The 7,328-nt window shown below is 70.9% G+C and overlaps 5 non-coding genes across 5 annotated transcripts; 3 read left to right on the top strand and 2 right to left on the bottom strand.

The window, feature by feature from the left end:
* Positions 1-3,180: 3,180 nt before the first annotated feature.
* On the bottom strand, positions 3,181-3,251 carry TRNAG-GCC (transfer RNA glycine (anticodon GCC)). Its single transcript has one exon. It is a non-coding gene; the product is annotated as a tRNA-Gly (tRNA).
* A 1,596-nt stretch (positions 3,252-4,847) lies between these two features.
* On the bottom strand, positions 4,848-4,930 carry TRNAL-CAG (transfer RNA leucine (anticodon CAG)). Its single transcript has one exon. It is a non-coding gene; the product is annotated as a tRNA-Leu (tRNA).
* A 584-nt stretch (positions 4,931-5,514) lies between these two features.
* TRNAD-GUC (transfer RNA aspartic acid (anticodon GUC)) lies at positions 5,515-5,586 on the top strand. Its single transcript has one exon. It is a non-coding gene; the product is annotated as a tRNA-Asp (tRNA).
* Positions 5,587-6,324: 738 nt separating this feature from the next.
* TRNAG-UCC (transfer RNA glycine (anticodon UCC)) lies at positions 6,325-6,396 on the top strand. Its single transcript has one exon. It is a non-coding gene; the product is annotated as a tRNA-Gly (tRNA).
* Positions 6,397-6,664: 268 nt separating this feature from the next.
* On the top strand, positions 6,665-6,736 carry TRNAE-CUC (transfer RNA glutamic acid (anticodon CUC)). The gene has a single exon. It is a non-coding gene; the product is annotated as a tRNA-Glu (tRNA).
* Positions 6,737-7,328: the final 592 nt, after the last annotated feature.

Below are 7,328 nucleotides of genomic sequence, written 5' to 3'. Positions count from 1 at the left end.
CCCGAGCGGTGGCTGGCCCGAGGGCGAGGGAAGGGACCAGGAGCTCCAGCAGGTGACCCACCCGACTCAAAGAGGTAGATCGCTCACCCTGCCCCGAACTCTTCCCGCACTCCCAGCCCCCCCCACTTTCCTTAAAAGGACACCACTAACTAGACCCTCGGGAAGGAGCAAAGGATGGCTTGTCAGGGGTGGCGGGGTTTCTCCTGGCGTCAGCAGTGCAGCCAGAGAGTCCAAGCACCTGCGGTGGCCGGACGTGCCGGCATCTCTGTAGTGTGAGCGTGTGTGTCTGTCTGTGGTGCGTGCGAGTGTGGTGTGCGGGTGTGTGAGCGTGTGTGTGTGCGTGTGTGGTGGTGTCTGTGAGCGTGTGGTGGGGGTGTGTGTGTGACCATACGGGGTTGTGTGCTGTGTCAGTATGTGGGGTGTGTGTAGGAGAGTGTGGGGTGTGTGTGAGTGCATGGGACGTGTGTGTGAGCGTGTGTGTGTGTGTGTGTGTGTGCGGTGTGAGCGTGTGTGTCGCTGTGTGGTGCATGCGTCTGTGGTGTGCAGGTGTGTGAGCGTGTGGCGTGAGTGTGAGAGAGCGTATGGGGTGTGTGTGAGCGAGTGGGGCTGTGTTTTCTGTGTGTGTCAGAATGTGGGGTGTGTGCAGGAGCGTGGGGGGTTTGTGTGAGTGTATGGGATGTGTGTGCGAGCATGTGGGGGGTGTGTGTGAGCGTGTGGGGGGTATGCGTGGGGGATCCCGCGTGTTGAAGGTGTTTACGGACGGGGGTGGCCTCCCACGGGAGTTAAGGCACAGAGAAACAGGATCCGAGCAGGAGAGGAGGGCCGGGGGCAGCCCGGGTATGTGGGAAGGGTGCCGGGCGGGGAGGTGTGGGGCTTGCGGGACCCGGGCCAGAGTGTGGCTGGACACTCGGGCAGGGTGTGTGCAGAGGCTTCGGTGGGGGGGGGAAGGGCACCTTCCCCGGCGCCATGCCAGGCACGTACTTGTGCACCTGTGCGAGAGGGTGAGCTCTGAGGTAGCGGAAGGGAGAGAGTAGGAGTGAGCCTGAGGAGCCCGTGGGAGGCCAGGACTGCCGGCGTGAGTGTGAGGGATGGGTGTCGGGCAAGTGGTGAAGAGTGGGTCCGGGTGCAAGAAAGCTGGAGGCCCCCGGAGTGGGACAAGACCCTGGCAGAGGAGGTGCGCCGGGCGGACAGTGCTGTGCTGCGCTGCAAGGTGGTGAGGCCAAGGGGTGGGTGTTGGGGGCGTGGGTGGGAAGCAGGCAGGCAGGCAGGCAGGCAAGGGAGACCCAGAGATAGGGCTGGACCGGGTCAAGGAGCCGTCCCAGTGGGGTGAGGGAACCCAACGTCCCCGAGACTTCAATCACCTGTCATCGGGACAACCAGTCCTGTCTCAGGGGTTGTCCTGGGCGTCAGATTCAGAGAGGGCAAAGGGACAAATGCCACGCAGGCTCACTGAACAATGAGGACTTGGAAAGGAGGGGGCGTGCCCGCAGGGGACCCGTGTGGGGATGTTGGGGCACGAGGGGCCGCTGGGGGCGGAGGTGCAGGCTGTGCTGGTGCTTGTGTTGCTGGTGGTGGACGAGTTGGTGCTGCTGCTGCTGCTGCTACTCCTGCTGCTGCTGCTGCTGCTGCTGCTGCTGCTGCTCCTGCTGGGGGTGGACTTCTGTGCCGTTGCTTCTGGTGCACGGGCTGCTGTGGGGATGGTGTGCATGGTCCCGGTGGTGGCGGTGGCGGTGATGGACTCCAGACTGTCGGCGATGGTGCCCGTGCCGCTGTGGTGATGGTGGACTTGGTGGTGGAGCCTGTGGTGGTGGAGGTGGTGGTGGTGGTGCTGGTGGTGGTGGTGCTGGTGGTGGTGGTGGTTGTGATCGTGGATTACTTTGGTGCCGTTGGCAATGATGCCCATGCTGGTGCGCTGGTGGTGGACTTGGTCCTGCCGGTGATGGCGGCGGCGGCGGTGGTGGACTTGGTGGTGGTGTGGGTGGTACGGATGGGGGAGGACCTCGGTGCTGTGGGCGATGGTGCCCGAGCCGGTGTGGTGATGGTGGACTTTGTGGTGGTGGTGGTGAAGGACTTTAGTGCTCTTGGCAACGGTGCCCGTGGTGGTGTGCGGTTGTGGACTCGGTCCTAGGGGTGCTGGTGTGTGCGGGGCGGCAGTGATGGTGGAGGACGTTAGTGCGGTGGGCGGCGATGCCCCTGCTGGTTCGCTGGTGCTGGACTCCGTTCCGGTGCTGATGGTGTCGGTGGCAGTGGCGGTGGCGCCGAAGGACTCTAGTGCTGTTGGCAACGGTGCCCGTGGTGGTGTGCGGTGGTGGACTCGGTCCGAGCGGTGGCGGTGGCGGTACCCACAGCCGAGCCGGTGCTGGTCCAGGTGCCGCTCTGCTGGTGGACTTGGTGCCGCCGCTGCTGTTGCGAGGGGGTGGTGGTGGTGGTGACGGCGGCGGCGGCGGTGGCGGCGGCGACGGCGGCGGAGTGCGGGGGGGGTGAGGGCGGTGGAGGTAGGTGCTGACGGTGCTAGCGCCGGCGCGGGCGGTTGTGGACCTGGTGCTGGCGGGGGTCCTAGCGTTGCAGCAGCGGCGGAGTTTGCAGGCTACTGCGGCCAAGCGGGCCTTCAAGAGACTATAGGGCGGGCGTCGGGAGGATGTGGTGCCATGCATTTGGTCTTCCCGGTGCACCCCAGTGAGTTTGTGAGGGTCCCTGCAGGAGAATGGGACGGATCAGGGCTAAGGGTGGCAAGTCGGTTGCCCCTGGTTGTGCAAAGAGAGGAGGATTCTGGGAGTGTGGGTAGAGTGAGGCAGGGAGGGAGGAACAGTGGGGAAAGGCGGGGAGGTGGGGCGCGGCCCCGTGGGCTCTGGAGCGGCGCGGCGCGGGTGTGTGGTGGTGCCGGGAAGCGTTGCTGGAAGAGAAGCGGGTGAGCGAAGCGGGGTGCTCAGGGTCCTGAAGAGGAAAGGGGCAAGGGAGGCGTGTGGGCGGACCAGGGGCGTCGGGCGCCGGGTGGAGTTTGGTCCCCTGGGCGAGAGAGACGGAGAGGAAGGGAACGGGCGGCAGGGCAGGGCCGGGCTCCGGCTGGGTCCGGAGCAGAGCTGGTTTCGGCCCGGGGCCTTGAGCGTGGGCGAGAGGAAGCCGGGGGCGCGCGCGTGCGTGCCTAGGGGCTGCAGGGCTGGCCAAAAGGGGACGGCGTGCTGCATGGGCCGGGAATCGAACCCGGGCCTCCCGCGTGGCAGGCGAGAATTCTACCACTGAACCACCCATGCACCGATGGCGGCGCTCCCCGGACGGCTTCCCCAGCGGCGCTCCCCAGCGGCGGCCAGCCACGGGTCCGGCCCGGTGGTGGGGAGCATGGGCTTGGTTGGAGCAGGAGGCGGACGGGCGGTGTGGAACAGAGGCTCCAGGCACGTCCAGAGCCCTAGGGAGCGGCGCAGACGGGCCGAGCGCCGCACGGACGCACGGAGGCCCACTAGGCTCCTGCGGTGCTTTCTCCCCGGTCGACGGCCGCGGCGAGACGTTGCCCTGCCGGGGTCGCCAGGGGAAGCCGGGAGCCGGACCCAGCCTGGCCAGCGCCCGAATCCCACCCAGCGCGGGGGCACCTGTGGCAGGCGCGCCTGAGCGCTGCCGTGGCCTCCAGCGGCTCCTCTCAGCCGGGACCCAAGGTCCCTTTGGCGGAGGGCTTTCTCGCCGGAGCAGAGTGTGCGAGGGTGGGCGGGGCTGGGGACCCGAGCTCCGGTGGTGTGCGCACGTGCGGTGCCGTGGGGTGGGCTGTGTGGGTGTGGGGGTGTGGGTGTCCGCGCGCGGGCGCGTGCGTGTTGTGTGTAGGAGATGGAGGCCCCGTAGCGTCGCCGGCGCCGCCGAGGAGCCGCTCAGGCCGGGAGAGCGAAGCAAGGCGTCTGAGCTGGGGCGCGCTGCGCTCCCTAGGGGGCCAGCTCGAGGGCGGGGGGGGGGGGGCGGGGTGGGGGCGCTGGTTGGGAGGCAGGAGCGCGATCCTGGCTCGCGGGGGCGCTCTGGCAGAGTGGCCGCTGGCTAGCTGGCCGACAGCGCGGTGAGGGAGCGCGCTGGGGTCCTCGGGTCCCGGCCGGGCAGCGGCTTCCGGCGCGGAGATGCGCTGGGGCGCCCAGGTGGGCGGCCTGGGGATCCAGGGCTTCCTTCGGCCCAGCGCTCACGGGAGCCACCTTCCCGGGCTGGACTCCCGGGCCAGGCCCGCTGAAGGGAGGGCCCTGTCGTGGGCCGGCGAGCGGGGGGCCGGGCTGCCTGTGTCCGGGGAGGGAGGCAGGCAGGCAGGTGCGGCCAGGGTCAGGCGTCGTCAAGGTGGCAAATCCTCGTGGGCACCTCGGGCCACCTGAGGAGGGTGTGGAGAGAAGGGAATGGGGGCCGGCGGAAAGGACGGGCTGTCTGTCGGACGGTGTGCTCTTGGTGGCGGGAGTGCTCGGCTCTGAGAGCGAGGCGCTGTTCACCAGGCACCCGTCCGGTGGAGAACCGAATGCGGAGGGCTTTCGCCATTTGCGCAGCCGGCTGGTCTGCAGGGGGCCGAGGGAGTGCAGCGGGAGCGGGAGCGGGAGGGAGGAAGGAAAACACAGCCCCCGGGAAGCAGGTGAGGAGAGGCGTGCTGCGAAGTTCCCCAGGCCTGCGGGGCTGGGGATGGGATCGGGTGGGAAAGGCGTGTGAACTGGTGGGCGGGGGCGTGTGTGCGCCAAGCCCGTGGCCAGGAGCGTCGAGGCGTCAGGGCTCGGCACTGGGCCGCTTCTGCGAGGGTGCAAGGCAGGAGCGGCGGGTCAGGCAGGACCGGGCTTGCGATGGGGCGTGGTCGCGGCCCGCCGGGGGCCAGGGTCCCGGTTGGTCGGGCCAAAAGGTGGGCGTGTCAGGAGTGGGATTCGAACCCACGCCTCCAGGGGAGACTGCGACCTGAACGCAGCGCCTTAGACCGCTCGGCCATCCTGACGGCGAGCCTGGACGCGTCGCCGCTCGCCTGGCTGGGACCCCGCGCGAACGCTGGTGGCGGCCGGCGGCTGTGTGGGCGCGCCAGGGACGGGACGCGCGCCCCGGCCGACCAGGAGCGGCGCCGCCCAGCCCCCTCGCACATCCCCGGCCCCGCACCCAGAGACCGGCGTCGGGCCAGCCTGTCTCGCCGCCGTGGGCGCCGCCGCCGCCCCCGCCCCCGCCCCCTCCCCTAGGTCGTCGCCGCCCTCCCTCCTCCGCCCCGGCCCATCCCGGGCGCCCGTCCCCCTGCTCGCAGCCTTGCTTGCCCGCTCGGGCCTCTTCTGCCTGCGCGATCCGCGCCCGGCAGGCCCTAGGCGCCGGCGCACTCGGAGTGTTCCGCGCCGTCCGGATCCCGGGCCCGCAGCCGGGCCCGGGCCTGGAGTCCACTGCGAGTCGGGATGGGAGGGCTGCCCGGCGGGCTGACGCGCTTGGTTTGGGCTCGGGTCGGGCCGGGTGTGGCACGTGGCGGGCGCCTGTGTAAGGCAGGGCGGCGAGGGCGGGCAGGCGCAGAGGGGTCGGGCGCCCGGCTGGCCGCCGCCGCCGCTGTCCTCGTTAGTATAGTGGTGAGTATCCCCGCCTGTCACGCGGGAGACCGGGGTTCGATTCCCCGACGGGGAGGCAAGGCGCCCTTTTTGGTCGCCGGCGCCACCGCCGCTCTGTCCAAACGCTTGCCCCCAGGGCCCTTATTCTCCTCCCTCCCGCGTCCGGCGAGAGGCGCGGGGCGACGACGGGTGCCCGGCCTGCCCACGGTGGACCGCCCCCACCGCTTTCCCTTCCCCGTAAGGCCGGGCGCGCGCGTGCGGGGTCGCCACGGCCCCGCCAGGGCCTCCTGTCGTGCCCCCGGCGCTTGACGAGGGGCCGGCTGCGGCGGGCTCCTCGGTGACGCCGACGCTGCCCGGTCCCGGATGGGGGTGGGGGGGGCGCGGGGGACCGCTGGGCGGCGGCTGGGTCGGGTCGTCTGTGGCTGCGGGATGTGGCCTCGCCGGACGCCACGCGGAGAAGGGCCCAGGCGAGCGGGTCGCCGGAGGGATGCGTGTCTCGCGGGGCGGGGCGGGGCTGCCCCGGCGGCAGCCGAGGGCCGGGGGAGTGGCACGGCGGCCGGAGCGCCCCCCAGAGCCGGGCCGCGGGCGGCGGGGGCTCGGGCCTGCGGAGCCGCCACAGCCGCATCGGGCTGGCGGGGCTGGGGCCGGGCCTGGGGCCCGGGGCGGCCGCTGCTGGCGCCTGCGGCAGCGCAGGGCCGCGGGCCGGCGGGACGTCGGGGCAGGGCTGCGCCCGGCGGCCCAGGCGGTGGCGAGAAGGCGTGAAGGCGCCGCTGCGAACCCTGGGCCGGCGTCTCGGGGCGGTCCGGGCTGTGCAGCGTTGGTGGTATAGTGGTGAGCATAGCTGCCTTCCAAGCAGTTGACCCGGGTTCGATTCCCGGCCGACGCAGCTGGCCAACCTTTTGCGCGGCTCCAGGGCCCTCGTGTCCAGGCCCGATCAGAGCCCGGAGCCGGGAGCGTGGCCCGAGGCCGAGCGCGTGTGTGAGGGAAGGAGGCGCGCAGCGTTTTGAGGGTGCGGCCAGCAGGGCAGGTGGATTGGTAGGGCCGGCGGGCGGCTGGCCGTGGCAAGGCTGGGGCCTTGGAGCCAAAGCAGAGGCGAGGGGCTGGTATGGAGGCGCTGCGTCCAGGGGGTGCGGGGCAGGCGCAGGGCCTGACGCTCCCTGGTGGTCTAGTGGTTAGGATTCGGCGCTCTCACCGCCGCGGCCCGGGTTCGATTCCCGGTCAGGGAAGCCTTTCTTCTTCCTCTCGGCCTACCGCCCTCCCCAGCGCATCCGCACCCCTTTTAGCCGAAGCTGGCTGGCTTCTCCCTTGCCCCGCGGCTAGCCCCGCGGCCTCAGGGCCCCGACAAGGACAGCCGCCCCGGCCAGCCCAAGCCTTGCCCCGTCGCCTCGGCCAGCCCAAGCCTTTTGGCCTGGCCAGCGGCCCGGCCGCCCGACGGCAGCGCATCGTCGCCTCCCCTGGGCGCTCGCATGGCTCCCCCTCTTCCTCCGCCCCAAACCTGAGAGGCCGCGCGTGACACCCTCTGTCCTCACTCGGGGCCACCGACAGACGCCTGCACGTCCGGCCACCGCAGGTGCTTGGACTCTCCGGCTGCACTGCTGACGCAAGGGGAAACCCCGCCACCCCTGACAACCCACCCCTTGCTCCTTCCCGAGGGTCTAGTTAGTGGTGTCGGTGCGTGGAAAGGGGGGAGTGGGTGCTGGGAGTGCGGGAAGAGGTCGGGGCAGGGTGAGCGATCTACCTCGTTGAGTCGGGTGGGGCACCTGCCGGAGCCCCTGGTCCCTTCCCTCGCCCTCGGGCCAGCCACCGCTCGGGCCTGCT

This window comes from Callorhinus ursinus, unplaced genomic scaffold (genome assembly GCF_003265705.2).
Source record: "Callorhinus ursinus isolate GAN/ISIS: 27379988/994484 unplaced genomic scaffold, GSC_fseal_2.0 scaffold2580, whole genome shotgun sequence".
NCBI lineage: Eukaryota > Metazoa > Chordata > Mammalia > Carnivora > Otariidae > Callorhinus > Callorhinus ursinus.
The sequence above is the reverse complement of the archived record's forward strand: the minus strand, read 5'-3'. Positions and strand labels throughout refer to the sequence as shown.